Consider the following 27,766-nt stretch of genomic DNA (forward strand, 5'->3'; position numbering starts at 1 on the left):
TAAAGTTTCTCACTAACCTTTCTAACTTTATTTTTCAAAATTATTTTCAGTTGAAGTAGGGCTTTACAGAATCTACTGACTCAATGGGGGATCAAAACGATCATATTTTTCAGAATTATCCAAATAGGTACATGGATTCATTTAAGTTTAATGGAAAATCAAAAGAAAATGACTCCTAATTATAGGAAAATTGGGTGAGAAATGATGATTATAATAGAGGCAGTGTTGTCTGTAGATGGCACTATGACACTTCCTGTTAGAGAAGAAGTGAAGTGAAGTGAAGTGAAGTCACTCAGTCGTGTCCGACTCTTTGTGACCCCATGGACTGTAGCCTACCAGGTTTCTCAGTCCATGGGATTTTCCAGGCAAGGGTACTGGAGTGGGTTGCCATTTCCTTCTCCAATATACTGGAAAAACTCCAAAATTTTTGGAGGTCATGACACTGTCCTCAGTACAGTTGTGTGCATGAGGACGAGAACAGCCCGGGCTGCATATATCACAATAATACCTTTTGGAATTTGATAAGCAAATCTTAATGGTACTGAGACTGCCAGCTTCAGTTGGTAAAATCTGTCTACCCAAGATAGTCGAATAGCATCAAGATATCCTCCCCACTCACCATGCTTCCTAGCCCCAACAATGAAAAGGGAGTATAATGTTCAGATTAGGAACTCACAATTATTTTGGTTTATACATCTGTATTGACACAATGTAGCAAGAATGAAATTAGGAAAATGAAGTCATGCTAGTCTCATGTTCAGTCAAGAGAATGAAATATATATGAGACCTCTACTCTAGATATTCATTTGAGTATTTGCATATTCATGCAAGGTATTGAGCACTTCAAGAGACATTCTTAAGAGATAATGACTTTTGGAAAATGAAATATGATTGCTTTCTCTAATGGGCCTGAAGGAAAATATGAGCATATTAAGACCCAAGGCATCTGCGTACAGCAATTTAAAATCCAATGAATTATGAAAACAGGAGCTTATATAGTCTTCTTATCGATATTTCATGGAGAAATGAATAAAAATGTATCTAGAAATCCACAACTAAATTAAATAATTTAAGTATGATTATTTCCTTAATAAAGTTATATGATGGAATTTATCTACTTTTTTTTTTCTCGCAAAATCATGCCATATGTTGACTTTGTTTGTGTTACTCTTAAGAAGGTCTTCATCTCAATTTCAATGAATAAAAGCTTCTAAAAACTTAGTTAGGCTTAATAAAATGTAGTAATATGAAAGTCAGAATAAGTTTCTTCTCACCAAAGTTAGAGATATTAAAGAAATCTATCAGGATTCCAAATAGCAATGAAAATAATTTATGATTAGGAAATGTCTTAAGAATCGAAGTCACTCAAGGATCAATGCATAGTTAAATAATACAATGTTAGCCTTTCTCAATCACTGAGCAAAATTAAGAAACTAATTTAGCTGTGCGTTCATTTTTGTTACAATAATTTCATAATTATGCTATTGTAAATGGTAAAATAGAACCCTACTCTCTGGAGTTTTTTATATGCTTTGAATAAGTTTACAGGGCAGTGGTTGTTTCTACAGTTTACATGAGCCCCATGTTTTCTACCAAGGTGGATCTTAAATGGGTGGCAAACATAACAGATGCCTAACATCTCATCCTGGTGAGTTTTTATTTATATGTAACCATTAAAAAGTGTGATCTCATTTCCTATTTCTCATTGCTATCATTCTGTTTTTGGAAACATTTCTCAACAAAAAAGTATTTTTTATGACTAGCACTTTATGTGTTTTGTGTAGCCTAATATCACTTTTCCCGGGGGTAAATTTGTGATTCACTTAAAAACCTACAATGAGTAGGGTTTGTGAATTACTTTCACAGAGCATCATTTTTAATAGAATGGCTTTTAAAGTTTGTTAAAAGAGAAAATTCTGGTTTCAACTGTTTTCAAAAGCATGGAGATGTTTAAGAGCTAGACTTATTTTACATGAAGACAAGAACATACAGTAAGCAAACCATAGATGGTTTTCCAAGTATCTTCTGCTTCTTTTAAACTATTTTTTTAAACTATTTTCTAATCTTGAGAAAGTCAATACAATTAATAACTTTTATTCAGACATTTTATTTTATTTAGCAAAGAAATCTTTTCCTAAACATAGGATAATAATTTCACAGGACAGGCAAAATAAGGAAAGTAGATGCTAATGAGAATAAAATCTTGGTTATGATTTGGTTTTAATTAGCTAAAAGGACTATCTTAGAATCAATGTGTTCTCAGATGAAATTCTACTTTTTCAGATCTTAAGAAATAGGTAAATTATATATTTTATGTCATTGGTTGACAGATGTTTCAGATTAATTACTAAATATCTTCTGGACATGAATTGGTGAACTTAGGGAGACTAATGTGATACTAAAAATAATTTGAATCCTTGTATTTTTTGCAACATTTGCAATGTTCTTCACTCTTTCTATATACACTTCATTTAATGGTATAAACCCAGCAAAGATACTCCTCTTTGATATAAATTTTTACAAGTATTCTGGATGGCATTTCTGTATATATTGTAGTAGAAATTAAAAACAAGAAGTTTGAAAGATGATCTTACAGTTTGCTTTTTATTTCCATCTTTCAGAGTAAGCAGATAGGGTTTGCTTGGTGTGACTCTGGGAAAACAGTAAGAATAATCATTTTAGAATCAATTTTGATACTTGTATAAAAGAGATACAATGCCAAAAAGAAGCCTTGCTTAACACAGTTCTCCCATTAAAATATTGTGAAGAAAATATATTTGGAAAATAGGAAAAAATGAATTTATTATCTTGAAATGGCCTTCTGTGTACAAGTCACTGTCTTAGCCATGTATTTAAGATACTTCATTTCAAAAAGAAACAATTCATGGTTACATGAATGTAGGTATTATAAATGGATTTTAAATGTAAGAGGAGTCTGAATTAGCTTGGAATAAGATTGGTATTCACCACTGTTAAATTCCATAACCTTGATCTTGTGTATCTGTATTTTAGCAATATGAATTTTAGCCACATAGCATGATTGGCAACTAAGACTCCTAGAACACAGCCACCTGATTTTGATAACATGTTATTTTTCTTGTCCTAGACTGATTCCAGGACATCAACTATTGAAATCTACAGTGAGATATAACTTTCTAGGAACAACATAATTCCATTTCCCTTCCAAAAAAATCAATGATTTGTGATTTCAAAATTTGGCTAAGATCATTAATCTTGTAGTCTGGATTTCCCACTATAAAGGCAAGCAAAACAAAAACCACATTAAAGATTATGTCCCACTGAACCTCATATTACTTTGGCTATAATTTGCAATCAAAATTTTAAATTTGTGGAAGAAATAGTGCAGTGTGATAAAAAAAAAAAAGTTTTATCATGCTATTTCTCCATTTGCTTGCTCTGAATGTCAACAATTGTGATGTAATATAATGTGTCTTGATGTACAAACTGATGATTAATATATCAATCATGAAACATGGAATTACTTGCCTGGTTCGATTGCTGAAGATTTTAAACATCATCTCCAGGAGTTTGGAAGTGAAGCTGAATTATCCAAGCTACACTCTGAAAGGTATCCAGGGAAAGAGATTGTCTTTAATACTCCAAACAGCAACAAGCAAAAACACTCTAGTTGATTTTTTGAAAAATATTCACTAATACAGTGTTGTTGAGAAAATAAGTATAAATATCCATCACTCTGCTTAAAAGTTAGATTATAATTTTAATAGGTTTTTATGTTGACTATAATCATGTTGTTTCACTACTTTAATCATTAAAAATTTATTTTTGCTGTAATTATGTTTCTTTTTCTATAAATACTGAAAAATAAGGTTGTTTTTTTTTTTTATATTTTTACCTCTCAAGAATGTCAGTTCTTTATACTCCCTGACATTTTGGAAAAAACATGCTGGTATTTCTTATGTAATGAAATGTAATTCCCATCATATGAGAGTAGAGACAAGGATTTAAATAGGATATTTTGAAAGATTTTAATCTTAATTTTGAAACTACAAAGGAAAATATACAACACTATAGTCACAGCTAGATAGATCTGCATTATTTCTCTGGCATTAATTTTCTGAATACATTCCATTGCTTTGAGTAATTTGCACTTAAACATATTCTCCACAATATGTTGATCAACCAATTTCCTATACAAATGACTGAATGCCTCAAACTGGGTGTACATATTTACTGAGGAAGGAATGATGTGTCTTAATTTTATATTGTATTTTTTAAGCTGCTTATGATTTACTAACAATACTAATAAAAGTTAAAGAAACACACAATTTTGTGTGACAAAAAGGGAGTATAAAGGACCCTTAAAATTATTACATAACAGATGTTTCCTGGCTTCTCATTCAAATGCTTCATTGTGTATCATCTTACCTTGCAAAGTGAGAATAGAATTTGGTCTATTATGTATATACATTAAATTAGTGTAGTATTTGAAGTGTTCTTTGGTGTAAAGGTATTTACAAGTGGTTTATGATTTATTTAGCATTTAGAATTAGTGTAATTCTTATATATCTGACATATAGGCAGTATTTTTTTAAGATGTCTATTAAAAGTTAGCATTTGCATTTACTCAGTACAAATCTCTGGTACCTCCATTAATATCAAATTCCTTGAACATACTTGCTATTTGGTGTTTTAAATATAACTTAGTTAATGATAAAGATTGTGATTGTAGCTCTTACTGGTAATGAGAAGTGTCACGTAAATTACAATATTATATTGCAATACTTATAAACAACTTGTAGAAAAATACTTAAAATTAAATTTTACCTTTGTGAAAGTTATTCATATAGAATAATCTTATAATTCCTCTCCCACTTCTTAAATGAAATATTTGAGTTTAATTAAAATCGTTTCAAGGAATGTGAAAATTGAGCCAACTCATTATACCCTTAGAGTCAAGGCCCTGCAGGTACCAAGATGGTGTACTAAGAGTAGGAGTTTCGAAATTCCATAGCCTCAGTTTAATTGTAAGTAAAGTGATGAAACCCAAGAAAATGAATTAATACTTCACATGTCCCATGATCAACTACTGGGGCTTCATGACCATTTGTACATATAATTATTATAAAAGAGCATTTTAAATATTAGAAACATTCTGTGAACTAGAGAACACTTCATTTTTCTTCTACTTCTGTGAACATTTCCTTTATGACTGTAATAAGGAAAACTCCTAATTACTCCTTTGTATATATGAAGATGAAAATGTCTTGAAACAGTTATTTCAGTTCAGTTCAGTCGTTCAGTCATGTCCCACTCTTTGCGACCCCATGAATCACAGCACGCCAGGCCTCCCTGTCCATCACCAATCTGATTTCGGTGTTGACCATCTGATGATGTCCATGTGTTCTTCTCTTGTGTTTTTGGAAGAGGGTGCTTGCTATGACCAGTGCATTTTCTTGGCAAACCTCTATTAGTCTTTGCCCTGCTTCATTCCATATTCCAAGGCCAAATTTGCCTGTTACTCCAGGTGTTTCTTGACTTCCTACTTTTGCATTCCAGTCCCCTATAATGAAAAGGACATCTTTGTGGGGTGTTAGTTCTAAAAGGTCTTGTAGGTCATCATAGAACCATTCGATTTCAGCTTCTTCAGCATTACTGGTTGGGGCATAGGCTTGGATTACTGTGATACTGAATGGTTTGCCTTGGAAACGAACAGAGATCATTCTGTAGCTTTTGAGGTTGCATCCAAGTACTGCATTTCAATCTCTTTTGTTGACCATGATGGCTACTCCATTTCTTCTGAGGGATTCCTGCCCGCAGTAGTAGATATAATAGTCATCTGAGTTAAATTCACCCATTCCAGTCCATTTTAGTTTGCTGATTCCTAGAATGTCGACATTCACTCTTGCCATCTCTTGTTTGACCACTTCCAATTTGCCTTGATTCAAGGACCTGACATTCCAGGTTCCTATGCAATATTGCTCTTTACAGCATCAGACCTTGCTTCTATCACCAGTCATATCCACAACTGGGTATTGTTTTTACTTTGACTGCATCCCTTCATTCTTTCTGGAGTTATTTCTCCACTGATATTCAGTAGCATATGGGGTGGAGAGGTCTGACAGAATGTGTTCCACTGGAGAAGGGAATGGCAAACCACTTCAGTATTCTTGCCATGAGAACCCCATGAACAGTATGAAACAGTTATTTAGAATCCCTTAACAAAATTTCTCAATATTTGTTTGGGTGTCATCTTTGTAAAAGATGAAAATAGAAATTATTTTGAAAGCTGCTAGTGATCCCATCTCACAGAATACTATTTCTGTGAGAAAGGAACTTCTGAAATGATTTCTTTCCTGCTTTTTGTGGCTAAATATTTACCCATATAAACTAATGATGATCGAGATTTAACAGTATTTAAAATCCGGCCATTGATGAAAATGGATCCTGCTTTTGATTATTGACTACCCTTGGTCTGTCCTTTGCTTATGCTTGAAGAAATAATATTACCCTTTGAGAATAGTATGGACATCACTGAATCTATTTTTCACAATGGCCAGAGAGAACAAAAATATGTACTTTTCTAGTTGATTCCTTCTTTGTCAGTTGCTTTGCTGACACTTTTAATTTAATCATTGGTGTTCTTACATGTTTGCCTTACAAGATCTCAGATATTTTCGCATCTATTGTGTTGCCATTAATGGACTCCTAGAATATTCTCAATGAAGTGTCCTTGATGGTCTCTTTGGTTCATATTCTAGCCAGTGAATAGAGAAAACTGAAGGAAACCAAATCTTAAGACTAGTCATCAAATAAACTTTTATGGACTATCTAATTGATTAACTAGAATATGCTGTATAACTTCACACCTGGAAGCACTCAAAGGACTATTACTTTCTTTTGATTAAAATCCACAGAACATAAACTGAAAAATAATATTGCTAAATGCAATTCCTTATTTTTCATTAAATATAAAAGATTATTTTTACAAGTAGAATAGTTTTTCCATAATATATTTATAAGTTACTTTTATTTTCGATGACTTAAATTGAAAATCTTATAAAACAATTTTCATTCTATCCATTCAATTCAGTTCAGTCACTCAGTCGTGTCCGAATCTTTGTGATACCATGAATCACAGCACGTGAGGCCTCCCTGTCCATCACCAACTCCCGGAGTTCACTCAGACTCATGCCCATCGAGTCAGTGATGCCATCCAGCCATCTCATACTCTGTCATCCCCTTCTCCTCCTACCCTCAATCCCACCCATCATCAGAGTCTTTCCCAATGGGTCAACTCTTTGCATGAGGTGGCCAAAGTACTGGAGTTTCAGCTTCAGCATTATTCCTTCTAAAGAAATCCCAGAAAGCATCAATTCTTTGGCACTCAACTTTCTTCACAGTTCAACTCCAACATCCATACATGACCAAAGGAAAAACCATAGCCTTGACTAGATGGACCTTTGTTGGCAAAGTAATGTCTCTGCTTTTCAATATGCTATCTAGGTGGGTCATAACTTTCCTTCCAAGGAGTAAGCCTCTTTTAATTTCATGGCTGCAGTCACCATCTGCAGTGATTTTGGAGCCCAACAAAATAAAGTCTGACACTGTTGCCACTGTTTTCCCATCTATTTCCCATAAAGTGAGGGGACCAAATGCCATGATCTTCATTTTCTGAATATTGAGCTTTAAGCCAACTTTTTCACTCTCCACTTTCACTTTCATCAAGAGGCTTTTTAGTTCCTCTTCACTTTCTGCCATAGGGTGGTATCATCTGCATATCTGAGGTTATTGATATTTCTCCTGGCAATCTTGATTCCAGCTTGTGCTTCTTCCAGCCAAGCGTTTGTCATGATGTACTCTGCATATAAGTTAAATAAGCAGGGTGACAATATACAGCCTTGACGTACTCCTTTTCATATTAAGAACCAGTCTGTTGTTCAATGTCCAGTTCTAACTGTTGCTTCCTGACCTGCATACAGGTTTCTCAAGAGGCAGGTCAGGTGGTCTGGTATTCCCATCTTTTTCAGGATTTTCCAGTTTATTGTGATCCACACAAAGGCTTTGGCATAGTCAATAAAACAGAAATAGATGTTTTTCTGGAACTCTCTTGCTTTTTCCATGATCCAGCAGATCTTGGCAATTTGATCTCTGGTTCCTCTGCCTTTTCTAAAACCAGCTTGAGCATCTGGAAGTTCATAGTTCACATATTGCTGAAGCCTGGCTTGGAGAATTTTGAGCATTACTTTACTAGTGTGTGAGATGAGTGCAATTGTGCAGTAGTTTGAGCATTCTTTGGCATTGCCTTTCTTTGGGATTGGAATGAAAACTGACCTTTTCCAGTCCTGTGGCCACTGCTGAGTTTTCCAAATTTCCTGGCGTATTGAGTGCAGCACTTTCACAGCATCATCTTTCAGGATTTGAAATAGCTCAACTGGAATGCCATCACTTCCACTAGCTTTGTTCTTAGTGATGCTTTCTAAGGCCCACTTGACTTCACATTCCAGGATGTCTGGCTCTAGGTCAGTGATCACATCATCATGATTATCTGGGTCGTGAAGATCTTTTTTGTAGAGTTCCTCTGTGTATTCTTGCCACAGCTTCTTAATATCTTCTGCTTCTGTTAGGTCCATACCATTTCTGTCCTTTATCGAGCCCATCTTTGCATGAAATGTTCCTTTGGTATCTCTAATTTTCTTGGAGAGATCTCTAGTCTTTCCCATTCTGTTGTTTTAGTCTATTTCTTTGCATTGATCACTGAGGAAGGCTTCCTTATCTCTTCTCGCTCTTCTTTGGAACTCTGCATTCAGATGTTTATATCTTTCCTTTTCTCCTTTGCTTTTCACTTCTCTTCTTTTCACAGCTATTTGTAAGGCCTCCCCAGACAGCCATTTTGTTTTTTTTGCGTTTCTTTTCCATGGGTATGGTCTTGATCCCTGTCTCGTGTACAATGTCACGAACCTCATTCCTAGTTCATCAGGCACTCTATCTGTCAGATCTAGGCCCTTAAGTCTATTTCTCACTTCCACCGTATAATCATAAGGATTTGATTTAGGTCATAATTGAATGGTCTAGTGGTTTTCCCTACTTTCTTCAATTTAAGTCTGAATTTGGCAATAAGGAGTTCATGATATGAGCCACAGTGAGCTCCTCGTCTTGTTTTTGTTGACTGCATAGAGCTTCTCCACCTTTGGCTGCAAAGAATATAATCAGTCTGATTTCGGTGTTAACCATCTGGTGATGTCCATGTGTAGAGTCCTCTCTTGTGTTGTTGGAAGAAGGTGTTTGCTATGACCAGTGCATTTTCTTTGCAAAACTCTATTAGTTAATCTTTTATGTATAATTTTGTTTTCTCGGCTGAACATCCTGTTGACGTTATCAGTGAGGAAATTTACAGTTTAGAATAATTTTTTAAGTTGAATTTGGATTCAATCAATCATTATTTTGTACAATATTTGCTAATCTAATTTTAACACAAATTAATACTGCCTCATTTTACAATTTTGTCACCTGCATTAGTCACAATTAATTAGATTTTGTAATTGTGCTTCTAGTTAGGTGTGATATGAAACCTCATGGCAACTGAAGTGCTATAGGACAAGCAGATTTTAGTAATCTTATATGAACTTGGGCAATACTCTGTAAATGTTTCCTGTAGGTGCTTTTGTGTAATAGACATGTTTCTTAGATTTTCCTTAGTTTTGTGTACTTTAAATATTTAGATTTCTAGCATACCCAAGGTTCTCATGATATTATGAAGCTGTATGTGTTGTATATAATTATTTTTCAAAAGAACTACTGTGCAATGTGTTTTTTTCATGCATTATGGATGCTCATATTATAACACCTGTGGCCTTATATGGTATTTGAATTAGGAGCAGACTTTTTAAAATTGTAGCATAGTCATATGCCTTTATTTTTATTGGACATATAATACTTATTTGTTGTAGAAAAATTTAGTAAATCTTAGATAGATCTTACATGAAGAATTTTTAAACTATTTGTTTTTATTTCAAGCTATTCCAGTAAGTTTTTCTTTATAATTCAGTTGGTAATTCTGTTGAACCTTTAAAAGTGGTGCACTTTAAAATTAAAGAAGTATTCTATTCTTTTTTTTTTCCTTTTTTTACATCCTGTTATTATTTTATTTTATTTTTTAACTTTACAATATTGTATTGGTTTTGCCATATATCAACATGAATCTGTCACAGGTATACACGTGTTCCCCATCCTGAACCCTCCTCCCTCCTCCCTCCCCATACCATCCTTCTGGGTGAGAGGGTGGGATGATTTGGGAGAATGGCACTGAAACATGTTCTTTTTTTGTGATAAACTATACATGCAGGATTTTTTATAAATAGTGGTGATTGACTCAATTATTATGCATATTGTTTATTTTTATTGATGCATTATTAGACATTTATTAAATAGCAGAGTCTGACTAGTTGAAGATATAATAAAGAGGCATGCTTTATATCTCAACTGTGAGACTAATCTCCCCTCAGTGAGAATATCAAGTCAATGAAAAAGCTTTTTCGATAAAAAGAATGCCATCTAATTACCTTCCATAAGTTCCCTTAGAATGAACAACCAAGTTATATAATTATTTCCAAAAAGTCTCATAACCAACTCTTGCCTTTTTCATATTCTAGATATTCTCAGTTAAAATTAACTGTCCCTTTATAAGTGATTAATTATATTTAATTATCTACACATACACTGTACTACCCAATTAGGAGTAAGTGTTTTTGTGAAGTAAAAACACGTCACATTCTATTTGGTTTCAGATAGTCAAATTGACATAATAATGAAAATGAAGTATCTCAATGGATATTCTAGAAATATTTGCACTTTTATCCCTTGTCTTGGAGCCTTATATTTATCAATTATTCATTGATTTATTTCATAAAATGTTGTTCTCTTTGAAATACACTTTTGAAGCATTTTCATTGTTTTGTCTTAATACTTGATAAAACACATTAGATAGCAAAATAATGGTTTCGTTAGATACTTAGAGAAATTTTGAATAATACCACTTTTACCCTATTTGGTTGTTGTTAGAAGTAAATGAATATACAATACTGGTGAAAAACTTTTTCAGAAATCCAATAATAAGCATTAAAATATATTTATTTGTCTTATTACATATCAGTTCTAACCTCAGTTTCAAAATGCAGATCTTTATTACAATAATACTTTAAAACTAAACAGAATTGCTCATAAATGCTATCACCTTAAACAAAAAAGTTTCTAGTAATACAAATATAGAGCTCAAATAGTTGTTCAGTATCACAGCCTTGAAGTAATTCAACACAACCTCACACATACACACAAGTCTCATATTCAAGCTGAGAAAAAACACACAAAAATGAAATTGCATGGACTCTGGAAAACTAATTTATGAACTCTTAAATGAGAGACTATCTTATTATTATTTTTTAATTTATCTTATTATTAATTTTATTTGATCACTCATTTGGAACTATGTATTGGGTGCCTTTCTTGTAGATAATTATATACATTATTTATGATGTTCAGATTGAATAATTACCTTTTTTTTTCACATAAATATAGTTATTCAAGAGAAGGTGCTGATTTTTCTTCCAGATAGGTATCATAGCTTTATCTATGTGTTGCCAAAATATCTGGAGCCAAAATGCAGTTTTTCATTGAACATGGGTATATTTTGTCTATCTGATAAAACTGTTTGACTCTATAAAGATCCAGACTTTAGTGCTACAAAATATTATTTTTTCATTTTAAATAGGACAAAAAGGGACATGATATATGAAGTTATCATTATCTGAATCTAAAGCAATTGATAACATTTAACAACAAATTGATAACATTTAACATTTTATTTATTTTATTTCATTTAACATTTATCTAGAGCAATTGATAACATTTAACATTTTAAAGAGGACAAAAAGTGGCATGCTATATGAAGTTATCATTATCTGAATCTAGAGCAATTGATAACATTTAACAACAAAATTCTACACGGTGCTACAACTCTGTTTTACGTACATACATTTTAGTTGGTTCCAAGACTATACACACATTTATTTCAAAATGCACGCAAATTGTAGAAATGATGAGGTACATACAATGAAGTCTTTTTAGATGTGGAACTTGAAAGACAGTCATATCGAACTCTTAAAATTGAGAGACCTAATTGTGAGTCTAGAAGAAAGTTCATTTTAACTTGATGTTTATGTAATTCTTATACAGTGGGAATAAAATGGATTACGGTATGTATAATAAGTACACACATTTTTGCGTTCATGTGTTTGTCAAATTTTTAGCAGAAAAAAACGTAATATAAGCATAAAGACAACTTGTTCAAAGATCATGCATCTACATTGACAATGTTATTCTCTCCTCTTTTAAACTCATGCCTCACTTCCAAACTTTAATTATCCTTTATCCCTTATATCATCCTACACAGCACCTTTTATTTAATAAAACTCCTGTCATATCCAGTGCATTTTGAATACATGCTTATGTGGTTTGTTATTTATTTATTTATTTATTTTACTTCCAAATTGCTTTGCCTCTAATGTAACTGCGGTGCATCTCTTCATAAAGTTTCCTTGTTTTCTGAAGGCTCACAGATCCAGTAACATTAAATTATACATGAAAAATTAAACTTTTTCCTAAGTACCTGTGCAGATTCTACTTCTTTTGCACACACAAAAAAGCTAAGATAAATTTGCCTTCAGTAATGGTCAACTTTTACTCGGTTGGCATAACTAAAATATTTACCAAACAATTAATTAAAATAATCATCTTTATTTGAATTAACACCTTATTTACTTTTAATATCTCTGAGACAAAAAAAAGACATAAATGACTCTTAGTGCTCTATACAATGTCATATTTTCAGTTTCATGAATCTGCCACTTTATGGGTTTATATAGGCTAAGATATGGATTTGCCATAATCATATACATGCATACATAATTATTTATTAATGTGTATACACACATATACTTTATAAACAGCTCAGTGCAGACTATTAATTGACATAAATTTTGGAAATATTTGTGAGAATAGGTTCAGTTTTTAGACTGGGTGATGTGTGTAATTATCATTTCTGCTTTTGAATGGAGTTAGTATTAAGAACCAGAGAAGGCAATGGCACCCCACTCCAGTACTCTTGCCTGGAAAATCCCATGGATGGAGGAGCCTGGAAGGCTGCAGTCCATGGGGTCACTGAGGGTTGGACACAACTGAGCGACTTCACTTTCACTTTTCACGTCCATGCATTGGAGAAGGAAATGGCAACCCACTCCAGTGTTCTTGCCTGGAGAATCCCAGGGACGGGGGAGACTGATGGGCTGCAATCTATGGGGTTGCAGAATCAGACACGACTGAAGTGACTTAGCAGCAGCAGCAGCAGTATTAAGAACTACCATTGTAGACAAGTTGTGTAAAGTAACATTAAAATTGTGAAGATTAAAAGTACAAGAGCCATCATAAACAGTCATTCTTAAAATTTTGTTTTGGCTTTGTTATTTGTAGCTGTAGTTTTTAAAAAGGAATAAACAGGTTTTTGTGTAAATATGTTGGAATGACTATTATAGAGCATCTTTAAACTGGAATACATGTAATTACTAACACTGGTTGTTTGATGTATTTTTCAGTGCATAAAGTATGTGTAAATCTGTATAAGTGAAATACCTATAAATAAAATTGTTTCTGCATTGCAATAACATATCTTTTGATATTTTTTGAAGTGCTTGTTGTCAGTAGGGTCTACCAATTTCATTAACATCATCAGGGATCCTAAAATAATTTTTAGTACATTAATATCTTGCAGTTTGATGTTATAACTCATTATCTGTGTTGTGTTAACTAGAACTTTATATATTGGCATCCCTGGTCACTAATATTGTGAGATAACTGATTCAAAGCAGTGAAGTAGATTGAAGTGACTCATATTCAACTGAAGTTTTAGTTTTGTGCATTTTATTGTACTCAAATTCTTTGAACATTGTTAATATGATACCATTTACTAACTACTGTTTTTCTTAGAACATGCTACACATAATGGAGTTTACAACGAGCTCAAATGAGGTTAAATATTTCTCAAGCTTCTACTATAGCAAAGAAATGTAGAGAATGATAGTGGTTATGGTGAGGGGTGGGGTTTTAAGGGGTAGATATGTGGAACAGTCAAGTTTATCTCTTGTTTTTTATTAGTGTAAAAAGTCTCTTGCCCAGCAAGTTTAATGGAAAATATGTTAAAAAATTTTTTCAGTTTTTCTGGTGCAGAAAATCCCTGAATATACAGTTTTTTTTAAGAAAAAAATTAAAATGTTTTATTGTAATAATTAGAAGGGTGTGTGTGTGTCTGTGTGTATCACTACTAGAGTATCTTACATGCATTAGTTGTTCATTCCAAATTCCTTGAAATTGGAAGTGAGCAAGCATATTTACTTAACCCATTTCAGGAAGAATCATAAAGTCATCAACAGTTTTCAGAGTCACACCCAAATAGCAACCACATATTGTTGATCTTGCCTCTAAAATACCTTGGACATTTTAAAAGCCTTTCCACTTACTTATTCAGGTTTTCATCAGGAATTACTGATTCCACTACTAATAGTTTGGCCTGCTTCCTACTTTCATTGGTCCAAGTTATTTTTTATCCTGTACCTGAAACACTTTCCTAAAATACGGATTTGATCAAGTGAAGTGAAAAAAGTCCCCTTTCAGTTCAGTTCAGTCACTCAGTCGTGTCCAAACCTTTGTGACTCCATGGACTCGCAGCACACCAGGCCTCCCTGTACACCATCAACAATTGGAGTTTACTCAAACAAATGTCCATTGAGTTGGGGATGCCATCCAACAATCTCATCCTCTGTCCTCCCCTTCTGCTCCTGCCTTCAGTCTTTCCCAGCATCAGGTTCTTTTCTAATGAGTCAGTTCTTTGCATCAGGTGGCCAAAGTATTGGAGCTTCACCTTCAGCATCAGTCCTTCCAATGAATATTCAGGACTGATTTCCTTTAGGATGGACTGGTTGGATCTCCTTGCAGTCCAAGGGACTCTCAAGGGTCCTCTGCAACACCATCATTCAAAAGAATCAATTCTTAGGCACTCAGTTTTCTTTATAGTCCAACTCGCACATTCATACATGACTACTGGAAAAACTAAAGCGTTGACTAGACGGACATTTGTTGGCAAAGTAATGTCTCTGCTTTTTAATATGCTGTCTAGGTTGGTCATAACTTTTCTTCCAAAAAGCAAGCATCTTTTAATTTCATGGCTGAAGTCACCATGTGCAGTGGTTTTGGAGCCCCCAAAAAATAAGTTCTGCCCCTTTTCCACAGTTTCCCCATCTATTTGCCATGAAATGATGGGAGCAGATGCCATGATCTTAGATTTCTGAATGTTGAGTTTAAGCCAACTTTTTCACACTCCTCTTTCACTTTCATCAAAAGGCTCTTTAATTCTTCTTCACTTTCTACCATAAAGGTGTCATCTGCATATCTGAGGTTATTGATATTTCTCCCAGCAATTTTAATTCCAGCTTGGGCTTCATCCATCCCAGCATTTCTCATGATGTACTCTGCATATAAGTTAAATAAAAAGGGTGACAATATACAGCCTTGACATACTCCTTTTCCTATTTAGAACCAGTCTGTTGTTCCATGTCCAGTTCTAACTGTTGCTTCCTGACCTGCGTATAGATATCTCAAGGCAGGTCAGGTTGTCAGGTATTCCTACCTCCTCAAGAATTTTCCAGAGTTTGTTGTGGTCCACGCAGTCAAAGGCTTTGGCATAGTCAATAAAGCAGATGTTGTATATCGGATAAAACCTTAATTACTCTATTTTTCAAAGATTTTACATGTTTAATCAGATATACTTGCTCATCCTTATCTTCTACTACTCCATGCACCCAAAATTTTTGTCATACCTACTACTTCTTGTTCCTTGACTGTACGTTGCACTTTGGTACTTCCATTAAACTGAATGACTTACCAGAATTATGTTGAGCACTTCCTTTGGTTAAGATACTTCTGTGAGAACAACAAAAGTAATTAACCCATTGTCAGTGAAGTAGAAGTGTAATTGTGGAGATAATGTTAGAAAACATACCTTTAGGAGCAGAAAGAATATGATAAAATGAAAGAATGTTACCTGTGATTTTATTAAAAATGAAAGAAGCCTGGATGGTACGCTTTCTTCAATATCTTTCTTATTTCTTAACATTAAACTAGTATAATCCTTATAAAATGCAAAGTCTCAGTAAATGACTAAATCATATAACCTTTCAAACAGTAGCTTCCAGAAACTATTTCCAAAAAAATGATATTATATCATTTTTATTCATTATTCTTAGAAAGATTTTAAAGTATTTAACTCAGTTAAATTGATTCTTGTTACATTTTCCATCCATGAGTTGCACTTAAAATTATAAGTGGGAAATTTTAACCCATTGGTCTTAACAGCATCCAGATACCAGAGAACCACATACTGCTTTTAGGTATTTTAGCACAAGGAGCATCTCAATGTGACATCTCTTATAAATGCAGTAAGAAAAATGTATTCTTGTCCTCAATAGAAAAACTTTTTCCATAGTGAATTGTAGCAAACAGATATTGAGAACTCTAGTTAAAATGTGCTTGTATATTCATAAAAACTGTCACCAAAATATTGAGATGAAATGGTTATCACAGATAGAACTCATTTTATCACTTTCCCCTCAATACTGAAAATCAAAGTTATCAAAATGTGAAAACAGGACAGATGGAGAAAGCCGTGGTATATCAAGTGTAGCTAACATCCAAATTATAATGTGGTAGAGCTACCCTGAAAACTCAGAAACTACATATCCCTTCCCAAAATTGATAGTGTATTACACAAATATGCATACACATAAACACATACACGTCTTTAAGGAATGCACTTCTTGCACACGCACTGAAAGCAAATACACCACCTACTTCCTAGAAATAGATGAAAATGAACCAGATAGTTCTTGAATTGGTATGTTTTTTCTTTGGTTCTTATTATGACAGAAAATAATCTTTCTAAGTTGCATGCAGGAAGCATCCTTGGAGACTGCGGTTTTGTTTTGGCTAGTTTTCTTTCATATTGTTGCTAAGCAGCCTTATATCAGGATGCTGGAATGCCAAAATTACTACAAAACATTTCCATACTAGTTGGTGATTGTTAACAAAATTTCATTAATTATTTTACCTTTTTGTGTAAAGGAAATGAACGTCACCATGAGTAGAGAAGTAATGTTTTGTTAGCTCATTTATAATTACTGAGAGTTTTCCAGCTATACCAAGTAAAATAAAAAACAATTACTAACAATCTTAAAGTCAGTAGCTATTTTCTTCAAAACACACACCTTGGGAATGTAGAGCCAATAATAGAATAGGGTAATAAATTGGAAGATTGGATATAAAGATAAGGCTAAGGGATTAATAACAGGAAAAGCTTGCAAGAGTAAAACATTGCCACATTTCTAGTGAACGAACTTTCCCTTCATATTTGTATGGTTTTTAATATCGTATTTTTGAAGTTCATCTTAATGTAGTCCATATACCAGAGAACCACATTCTGCGTTTGGGTATTTAACAAAAGGAGCTTCTCAATATGACATGGCCCTGGGAAGATAATCATTATCATTCATAAAATACACCCTCCCTTTTCTTTCATTTGCTAAAGTCAAAATGTATTTGTTACTCTGATTTATTTTGGGGGAACAATCCTATCTAAAATCAATCTAACTCAAATATTACCATCAGTTCAGTTCAGTTCAGTCGCTCAGTCATGTCCAACTCTTTGCAACCCCATGAACTGCAGCACGCCAGGCCTCCCTGTCCATCACCAACTCCCAGAGTTCACTCAAACTCATGTCCAACGAGACAGTGATGCCATCCACCCATCTCATCCTCTGTTATCCCCTTTTCCTCCTGCCCCCAATCCCTCCCAGCTATATGCCAAATCTGCCTTAACTATAATCCTACCACAACTGTCTTTGGGCTTGTGTGTGAAATTTTAAATTTCATGGTGCATTTTGCTTTTCCTGGAGAAAAATTCCATATCCCCTCTCATACGAAAACCGAAACCTGTTAATAGAGTTGTCAACATTCTCTTTCTTCTTCAGATTGGTCTGGCTTATACATTTTAGTATTAGAAAACCCAAGTTGAAAAGCTGAAAGCTGGTTCTTTGAGAGGATAAATAAAATTGACAAACCATTAGCCAGATTCATCAAGAAACAAAGGGGAAAAAATCAAATCAATAAAATTATAAATGAAAATATAAAGATCACAACAGACAACACAGAAATACAAAGGATCATAAGAGACTACTATGAGAAATTATATGCCAATAAAATGGATACCTTGGAAGAAATGGACAAAGTCTTAGAAAAATAGAACTTTCCAAAACTCAACCAGGAAGAAAAGAAAATCTTAACAGACCCATAACAAGCACAGAAATTGAAACTGTAATCAGAAACCGTCCAGCAAACAAAAGCCCAAGACAAGAAGGCTTCACAGCTAAATTCTGCCAAAAATTGAGAGAAGAGATAACACCTATCCTACTCAAACTCTTCCAGAAAATCGCAGAGGAAGGTAAACTTCCAAATTCATTCTATGAAGCCACCATCACCCTAATACCAAAACCTGACAAAGACACCACAAATAAATAAATAAACTACAGGCCAATATCACTGATGAACGTAGATGCAAAAATCATTAAGAAAATTCTAGCAATCAGAATCCAACAACACATTAAAAAGATCATACATCATGACCAAGTGGGCTTTATCCCAGGGATGCAAGGATTCTTCAATATTCACAAATCAATCAATGTAATTCATCACATTAACAAATTGAAAAATAAAAACCATATGATTATCTCAATAGATGCTGAGAAAGCCGTTGACAAAATTCAACATCCATTTATGATAAAAAAAAAAAACCCTCCAGAAAACAGGAATAGAAGGAACATACCTCAACATAATAAAAGCTATATATGACAAACCCGCAACTAGCATTATCCTCAATGGTGAAAAATTGCAAGCATTTCCCCTAAAGTCAGGAACAAGACAAGGGTGCCCACTCTCACCACTACTATTCACCATAGTTTTGGAAGTCTGGCCACAGCAATCAGAGCAGAGAAAGAAATAAAAGGAATCCAAATTGGAAAAGAAGTACTAAAACTCTCACTGCAGATGACATGATCCTCTACAAAGAAAACCCTAAAGACTCCACCAGAAAATTACTAGAGCTAAGAAATGAATAAAGTTGCAGGATATAAAATCAACACACAGAAATCCCTTGCATTCCTATATACTAATAATGAGAAAATAGAAAGAGAAATTACGGGAAAATTTCCATTCACCATTGCAACGAAAATAATAAAATACTTAGGTATATATCTACCTAAAGAAAGAGAAGACCTACATATATAGAAAACTATAAAACACTGGTGAAAGAAATTAAAGAGGACAATAATAGATGGAGAAATATACCGTGTTCATGGATTGGAAGAATCAATATAGTGAAAATGAGTATACTATCCAAAGCAGTTATAGATTCAATGCAATCCCTATCAAGCTACCAATGGTATTTTTCACAGAGCTAGAACAAATAATTTCACAATTTGTATGGAAATACAAAAAAACGTCGAATAGCCAAAGCAATCTTGAGAAAGAAGAATGGAACTGGAGGAATCAACTTGCCTGACTTCAGGCTCTACTATAAAGCCACAGTCATCTAGACAGTATGGTACTGGCACAAAGACAGAAATATAGATCAATGGAGCAAAATAGAAAGCCCAGAGATAAATCCATGGACCTATGGACCTCTTATCTTTGACAAAGGAGGCAATAATACACAATGGATTAAAGACAATCTCTTTAACAAGTGGTGCTGGGAAAACTGGTCAACCACTTGTAAAAGAATGAAACTAGAACCATTTCTAACACCATACACAAAAATAAACTCAAAATGGTTTAAAGATCTAAATGTAAGACCAGAAACTATAAAACTCCTAAAGGAGAACATAGGCAAACACTCTCTGACATAAATCACAGCAGGATCCTCTATGACCCACCTCCCAAAATATTGGAAATAAAAGCAAAATAAACAAATGGGACCTAATTAAACTGAAAAGCTTCTGGACATCAAAGGAAACTATATGCAAGGTGAAAAGACAGCCTTCAGAATGGGAGAAAATAATAGCAAATGAAGCAACTGACAAAGAATTAATCTCAAAAATATACAAGCAACTCCTGAAGCTCAATTCCAAAAAAATAAACCACCCAATCAAAAAATGGGCCAAAGAACTAAACAGACATTTCTCCAAAGAAGACACACAGATGGCTAACAAACACATGAAAAGATGCTCAACATCAGTCATTGTCAGAGAAATGCAAATCAAAACCACAATGAGTTACCATTTCATGCCAGTCAGAATGGCTGCTATCCAAAAGTCTACAAGCAATAAATGCTGGAGAGGGTGTGGAGAAAAGGCAACCCTCTTACACTGTTGGTGGGAATGCAAACTAGTACAGCCACTATGGAGAACAGTTTGGAGACTCCTTAAAAAACTGGAAATAGAACTGCCATACGACCCAGCAATCCCACTGCTGGGCATACACACTGAGGAAATGAGAACTGAAAGGGACACGTGTACCCCAATGTTCATCACAGCACTGTTTATAATAGCCAGGACATGGAAGCAACCTAGATGTCCATCAGCAGATGAATGGATAAGAAAGCAGTGGTACATATACACAATGGAGTATTACTCAGCCATTAAAAAGAATACATTTGAATCAGTTCTAATGAGGTGGATGAAACTGGAGCCTATTATACAGAGTGAAGTAAGCCAGAAAGAAAAACACCAATACAGTATACTAACACATATATATGGAATTTAGAACGATGATAAAGATAACCCTGTATGCGAGACAGCAAAATAGACACTGATGTATAGAACAGTCTTTTGGATTCTGTGGGAGAGGGTGAGGGTTGGATGATTTGGAAGAATGGCATTGAAACCTGTATAATATCGTATGTGAAATGAATCGCCAGTCCAGGTTCAATGCATGATATAGGCTGCTCTGGGCTGGTGCACTGGGATGACACAGAGAGATGGTATGGGGAGGAAGGTGGTTCAGAATGGGAATCATGTGTACACTCGTGGTGGACTCATGTTGATGTATGGCAAAACCAATACGATGTTGTAAAGTGATTAGCCTCCAATTAAAAAAAAGAAAAAAGAAAAAAACATCCACAAACAAACAAACAAACAAAAAAGAATGAAACTCCAAGTTGACAATCATGTATGGGCATGGGAGATGTTTGACCCGTTGACAGAGACTTGTCATGTTAACATACGTTGGAAGTATGTGATAGGCCAACCCTCCCCATTTTCTGGCCCCATGTTTAGATAAGAACATGTGTCTTGCCTTGTATCTATCTCTGTCAATCCAATAAGAGAAAAAGCCTCAGTTACTTAGACAAATTCTGGACTAGTTGGTCCTTTCTACCCTGGAAAATAAGTCTTTGACCATCCTGTCCTTATAATACTCTTCATAACACTTAGTAAAACCACTCTGTGATGTACTTCAATCAAATCACCTGAACTCTCTTATTCCCTGAGCAGTGAACACTGCACTTATTGTAAGGTAAATATGCACTGTATGGAGAGTAAAGTTCATTTACCCACATAACCTGCTGTTTTGAAATTACATTTTTCACACTGAAAGAAGTATAGTTTTCATAGCTAAAGCAATAAGGTACTTGAGTCTAGTGAAAAAGAGCTCGAGACACAAGGAGAGTGTGCTAGTGCTGAAAAAACTAAAAGTTTAACAGGAAAAGAAAAAGAGGCAGTAGTAGCCAGAGGGTTAAAACTAAAACCATGGCTTTCAAGAATAAGGATGAATGATCATTCTCATTCATTCAGCCATTAGATAGTTACTGAGTACACATTTTTCATAAGGCCTTACTACAAGGATAGGTAATGCCTGTATTTATCCTTAAGGAAAGTAGTTCAATAATAGAAGATATGTATGCAAATGATGTGTTACCAAGTGGACCACAAAACCAGTACTCTTATACATGGTAATAAATTTAAAAAATACTTCTAATTTTTTTCAGCAAAATAACTGTTATATCAGAAAGTTTTGTGTTAACTGGTATTTGCAGTATTAACTGAGGTATAGATACAGCTACTTCTCTAATTAAATCTAACTGGTTAATTTAATAATGAGAAATGTCTTTATCATACACATTCCCAAAGAAAGTACTTACATGGATTTTTAAACTTTCTCTTTTTATCTATTTGTTTTATTGGTAAGATTTGAAATTTTGATATTTTGTTCTTGTCACTATGAAGTAAGTATTGGGTTATATAGATAATTGAGCATTTCTTAATTATGGGTTAGTGCCATTTGGCTTCTTAGTTTTCATTTTCTTTTTACATTTCCAAACGCTTTCCCAATTTAAACAAAGTAGACCATAGATACAAAAAAAAAAAAAAATATATGGCTTTCATGCTAAGATTTCTTCAATTTCATCAACTTATATATTCATTAATTTGCCTCTCTCTGATATGCCTACAATTGGCCCTTCTACAAATGACCATTTGTACAGTTTTATCTATTCATCCCACAAGCCTTTACTTTTTCTATCTTCTTTGGCAGAAACATCAAATAGTCATTTTTGCTCCCCTCAAGGTTTCCCTTTGCCGAAAGGAATCTAATAGTCCAGAAAGATCTCCATATAGGTTGAATTTCCAGAGATATCTAGATCTATATAAAACTAATGTTATAGAGTTAATACAACAAATTTAAATCCTAATTCAAAAAGAAAAACTAAGAAGACAAATATTTTCTTCTAATGATAAATTTTTTGTTTTGAACTTGGATAAATATTTTACTTGAATTATTGAAAATGCTTTCTAGCTCTTCTTTTTATATTATGCTAACCAATCTAATTCCCAGATCTGTAGTATTTCTGATAACCTTTATGAGCTGTATTGTTACATCTGGGATATGCTTCTATTTCAGAAATAATGAATCTTAAATATCATGTGATATGCTACAATACAATTCTACAATATCCTTTTACAAATGATCATTCCTAAAGTTTCCTAAAGTCTGCCTGTATTATTTGAAAGATGGTGGAATCAAGGGCCAGAGAGAGAACTTAATGAGCACCTATTTTATGTCAGGCAGTGTGCTCAGTTCAGCTCAGTTCAGTCGCTCAGTCATGTCCAACACTTTGCAACCCCATGAACTGTAGCATGCCAGGCTTCCCTGTCCATCACCAACTCCCGGGGTTCACCCAAACCCATGTCCATCAAGTCGGTGATGCCATCCAACCGTTTCATCCTCTGTCGTCCCCTTATCCTCCTGCCCTCAATCTTTCCCAGGATCAGGGTCTTTTCAAGTGAGTCACCTCTTCATATCAGGTGGCCAAAGTATTGGAGTTTCAGCTTCAACATCAGTCCCTCCAATGAACACCCAGGACTGATCTCCTTTCGGATGGACTGGTTGGATCTCCTTATAGTCCAAGGGACTCTCAAGAGTCTTTTCCAACACCACAGTTCAAAAGCATCAATTCTTCGGTGCTCAGCTTTCTTTATAGTCCAACTCTCACATCCATACATGACTGGAAAAATCATAACTATGACTAGATGGACCTTCATTGGCAAAGTAATGTCCCTGCTTTTTAGTATGCTGTCTAGGTTGGTCATAACTTTCCTTCCAAGGAGCTAGACACCTTACATATGATAGTTCATTATCTCAGAGTAAGTGGCCAAGATAGGATCTGTGGTTAGATCTGATTAACTCTCAAGTTTTCCTTGCTCTCTACTTAATCACATCTGGCATATCTATGGCTCCCACAGCTCTTGCTCTGAAGCTCATAGTTCCTTCACTTTTATCACCTTCTTATCAAATTTCTCCTCTGGTGTCCAAATCAACACCCAATAAACCGATGTAGATTTTCTCCATTATCTTTGCCCTTTTCTGGACGCATGCTCATGTATTAAGCTAAGATAGATGATCTTTAAATGATTTTTGTTGCTAGATTTCATAAGGTTGGCAGGCAACAAGTTCATTCTGAAAACTATGGTGCATAATTCTTTCTGAACAGGTCAGTTGGAAAAATGCGAATAGCATAGACAAAGAAGGCTCTCTTCCATCTACGTGCACTCTCAGTATATGAACGACCAAATAAACTTTGAAAACAGCAGCTATTCAAAAAGTATTTAATCAACTTGAAATTTCTCCACATAGTTCCTTTTTCAATTTGCCTTTGCAATTTTTAAAATACAGTATGATTCTAATGTCCTGCAGTTTGGTAAGCTACAAGATGAGTTTGAAAGAGAAGGGTATAAATGTATGTTACCAAATATGTTAATTTCTATATCAATTCATAATAAAAATGAACATAATGCATTCAGTATAGTTATGAATTTCTAATTAAGCTGATGAGACATATTAGAGATAAACAAAAATATATATCAAATATGGACCACCAAATAGCTATTCAGTTCAGTTCAGTTCAGTTCAGTCGCTCAGTCGTGTGCGACTCTTTGTGACCCCATGAATCGCAGCATGCCAGGCCTCCCTGTCCATCACCAACTCCCGGGGTTCACCCAGACTCACGTCCATCGAGTCAGTGATGCCATCCAGCCATCTCATCCTCTGTCATACTCTTCTCCTCCTGCCCCCAATGCCTCCCAGCATCAGAGTCTTTTCCAATGAGTCAACTCTTCACATGAGGTGGCCAAAGTACTGGAGTTTCAGCTTTAGCATCATTCCTTCCAAAGAAATCCCAGGGCTGATCTCCTTCAGAATGGACTGGTTGGATCTCCTTGCAGTCCAAGGGGCTCTCAAGGGTCTTCTCCAACACCACACTTCAAAAGCATCAATTCTTTGGCGCTCAGTCTTCTTCACAGTCCAACTCTCACATCCATACATGACCGCAGGAAAAACCATAGCCTTGACTAGACGGACCTTTGTTGGCAAAGTAATGTCTCTGCTTTTGAATATGCTATCTAGTTTGGTCATAACTTCTCTTCCAAGGAGTAAGCGTCTTTTAATTTCACGGCTGCAGTCACCATCTGCAGTGATTTTGGAGCCCCCCCAAAATTAAAGTCTGACACTGTTTCCACTGTTCCCCCATCTATTTCCCATGAAGTGATGGGACCAGAAGCCATGATCTTCGTTTTCTGAATGTTGAGCTTTAAGCCAACTTTTTCACTCTCCTCTTTCACTTTCATCAAGAGACTTTTTAGTTCCTCTTCACTTTCTGCCATAAGGATGGTGTCATCTGCATATCTGAGGTTATTGATATTTTCCCGGCAACCTTGATTCCAGTTTGTGCTTCTTCCAGCCCAGCGTTTCTCACGATGTACTCTGCATATAAGTTAAATAAGCAGGGTGACAATATACAGCCTCAACGTACTCCTTTTCTTATTTGGAACCAGTCTGTTTTTCCATGTCCAGTTCGAACTGTTGCCTCCTTACCTGCGTATAGGTTTCTCAAGAGGCAGGTCAGGTGGTCTGGTATTCCCATCTCTTGAAGAATTTTCCACAGTTTATTGTGATCCACACAGTCAAAGGCTTTGGCATAGCCAATAAAGCAGAAATAGATGTTTTTCTGGAACTCTCTTGCTTTTTCCATGATCCAGCAGATGTTGGCAATTTGATCTCTGGCTCCTCTGCCTTTTCTAAAACTAACTTGAATATCTGGAAGTTCACGGTTCATGTATTGCTGAAGCCTGGCTTGGAGAATTTTGAGCATTACTTTACTATGGTGTGAGATGAGTGCAATTGTGTGGTAGTTTGAGCATTCTTTGGCATTGCCTTTCTTTGGGATTGGATTGAAAACTGACCTTTTCTAGTCCTGTGACCACTGCTGAGTTTTCCAAATTTGCTGGCATATTGCGTGCAGCACTTTCACAGCATCATCTTTCAGGATTTGAAATAGCTCAACTGCAAACTACTTAGTGAGCCAAAAAAATAAAATAACTGGATTCTCTATTTCAATTGTACATTTTATCATTCCACTTCTTTGTTTGAAATCCTTAACTGGCTTTTCATAATTTTCATAAGTACTCTAGCTTTTTAACATAGCATACAAAGCTCTCTGCTTACTTTTCAGCCTTAGGTTTCACCCATCCCTCCCTGGGTCATAATATATTCTTCAAGAAAGTCAAATTGCTTTCCGTTTTCTATTATACAACATTCTGCTCTTAGTCTCTGCAAATTCATTCCTGTTTTTCCTAGTGGAGGCCTGCTTTTTCAGGTGATTAACTTCCATGAATTCTTTATGACTCGGATCAGGCATCTTTATGAAGCCTTCCCTAACCAACTTCTTTCTTACCCGTGTGTGTGTGTGTGTGTGTGTGTGTGTGTGTGTGCTGTGCTGTGCTTAGTTGCTCAGTCATGTCCGGCACTTTGTGACCCCATGGTCTGCAGCATGCAAGGCTCCTCTGTCCATGGGAATTCTCCAGGCAAGAATACTGGAGTTGGTTGTCATGCCTTCCTCCAGGGTATCTTCCCAATCCAGGGACTGAACCCAGATCTCCCACACTGCAGGCAGATTACCGTCTGAGACACCAGGGAAGCCCAAGAATACTGGAGAAGTCTATGCCTTCTCCAGGGGAACTTGTTGGCTGACTCAGGAATCAAACTGGGGTCTTCTGCATTGCAAGCAGATTCTTTACAACCTGAGCTAGCCAGGAAGCCCTCTTTCTTACCACAGTCACATAAAATCTTTTTCAATCCACTAGACTTTGAGTTGTTTGGGAGAATAATTCCTGCATTTCCAGCATAAGCACATTTCTAAGATATACTACATATACAATTTATGCAATGTATGTAACGAGTGGGAAAATATTATGGTGAAAACTATTTATGAGATAGCTAATTAAAGAATTAAGGATCATATCAGAAGACAGAAGCCACGTTTAAAGTAGGGAAATTAGCTAGGAGAATGTTGTGTTGAGATAAAAATAAGTGATTAAGGGTAGACTAGTGTGATAGAGGTAAGAATTGAAAATCAGTCTTGACAAATTAAATGGGGAGATCAGTGAATAACATTTCTAACATGATTCCCAAATTTAAGGCACTTAGTTGGAGATTAGTATTTAGACTTTGAACTAAGGTTCTGTAAAGAATTGAAAGTTGAGGAGTTAAAAAAAATGTGTTTGTGTTTTCTAGATAAAGCTGGGGATGCTCTAATTTCTTTAATCTATGGCGGGGGGAGCGTGAGAAGATGAGCTGAGGGATTAAATATTTTGAAATACATTCATATGGCCCATATAAATGTATTTAGCATAGTTTTACATGATGGAAATATATTCAACTTAGTACAACTATGTATTTATATTTCTTTATTATATAGTTTAGTGGAAATAATCCAACTATGATTAATTGATGAATGAGCAAAGAGTTCTTCAACTACCATCAAGTTTGGACATTAAGTTTTCCCAAAATAACTTGTACTTGTCAGTAATTGACACTTTTTGAACTATAAAATAGCATGTAATAATTGTAGAAAGTTTGAAAAATAAGATGGATAAATAAAACAAAGAAGAAAAGATAAGTTACCTGCAAACCCACCAGCTCAAAAACAATAGATATTGTTATTTTAGTGTATATTTTCCAGTTTTTTTTTTTCTGTATATACGCCAGTGATTTTTTTTTTTTTTTTACAAAATATGGGTCTTTTATTATTTTATTAAATATTCTTCTAAAATAAAAATTTTGATTGTTATATACTATTGTATTATAT

General features: G+C 34.8%; 1 protein-coding gene and 1 long non-coding RNA gene across 6 annotated transcripts in view; both read left to right on the plus strand.

Moving 5' to 3' along the window:
• LOC139181336 (uncharacterized) lies at positions 1-27,685 on the plus strand. The gene is made up of 2 exons (XR_011565330.1): positions 1-1,648; positions 3,107-27,685. It is a non-coding gene; the product is annotated as an uncharacterized lncRNA (long non-coding RNA).
• Positions 1-27,766, plus strand: part of PCDH11X (protocadherin 11 X-linked) — a 999,015-nt gene that overhangs the window by 107,633 nt on the left and 863,616 nt on the right. The window lies entirely within an intron of this gene.

This window comes from Bos indicus, chromosome X (assembly GCF_029378745.1).
Source record: "Bos indicus isolate NIAB-ARS_2022 breed Sahiwal x Tharparkar chromosome X, NIAB-ARS_B.indTharparkar_mat_pri_1.0, whole genome shotgun sequence".
Classification (NCBI taxonomy): domain Eukaryota; kingdom Metazoa; phylum Chordata; class Mammalia; order Artiodactyla; family Bovidae; genus Bos; species Bos indicus.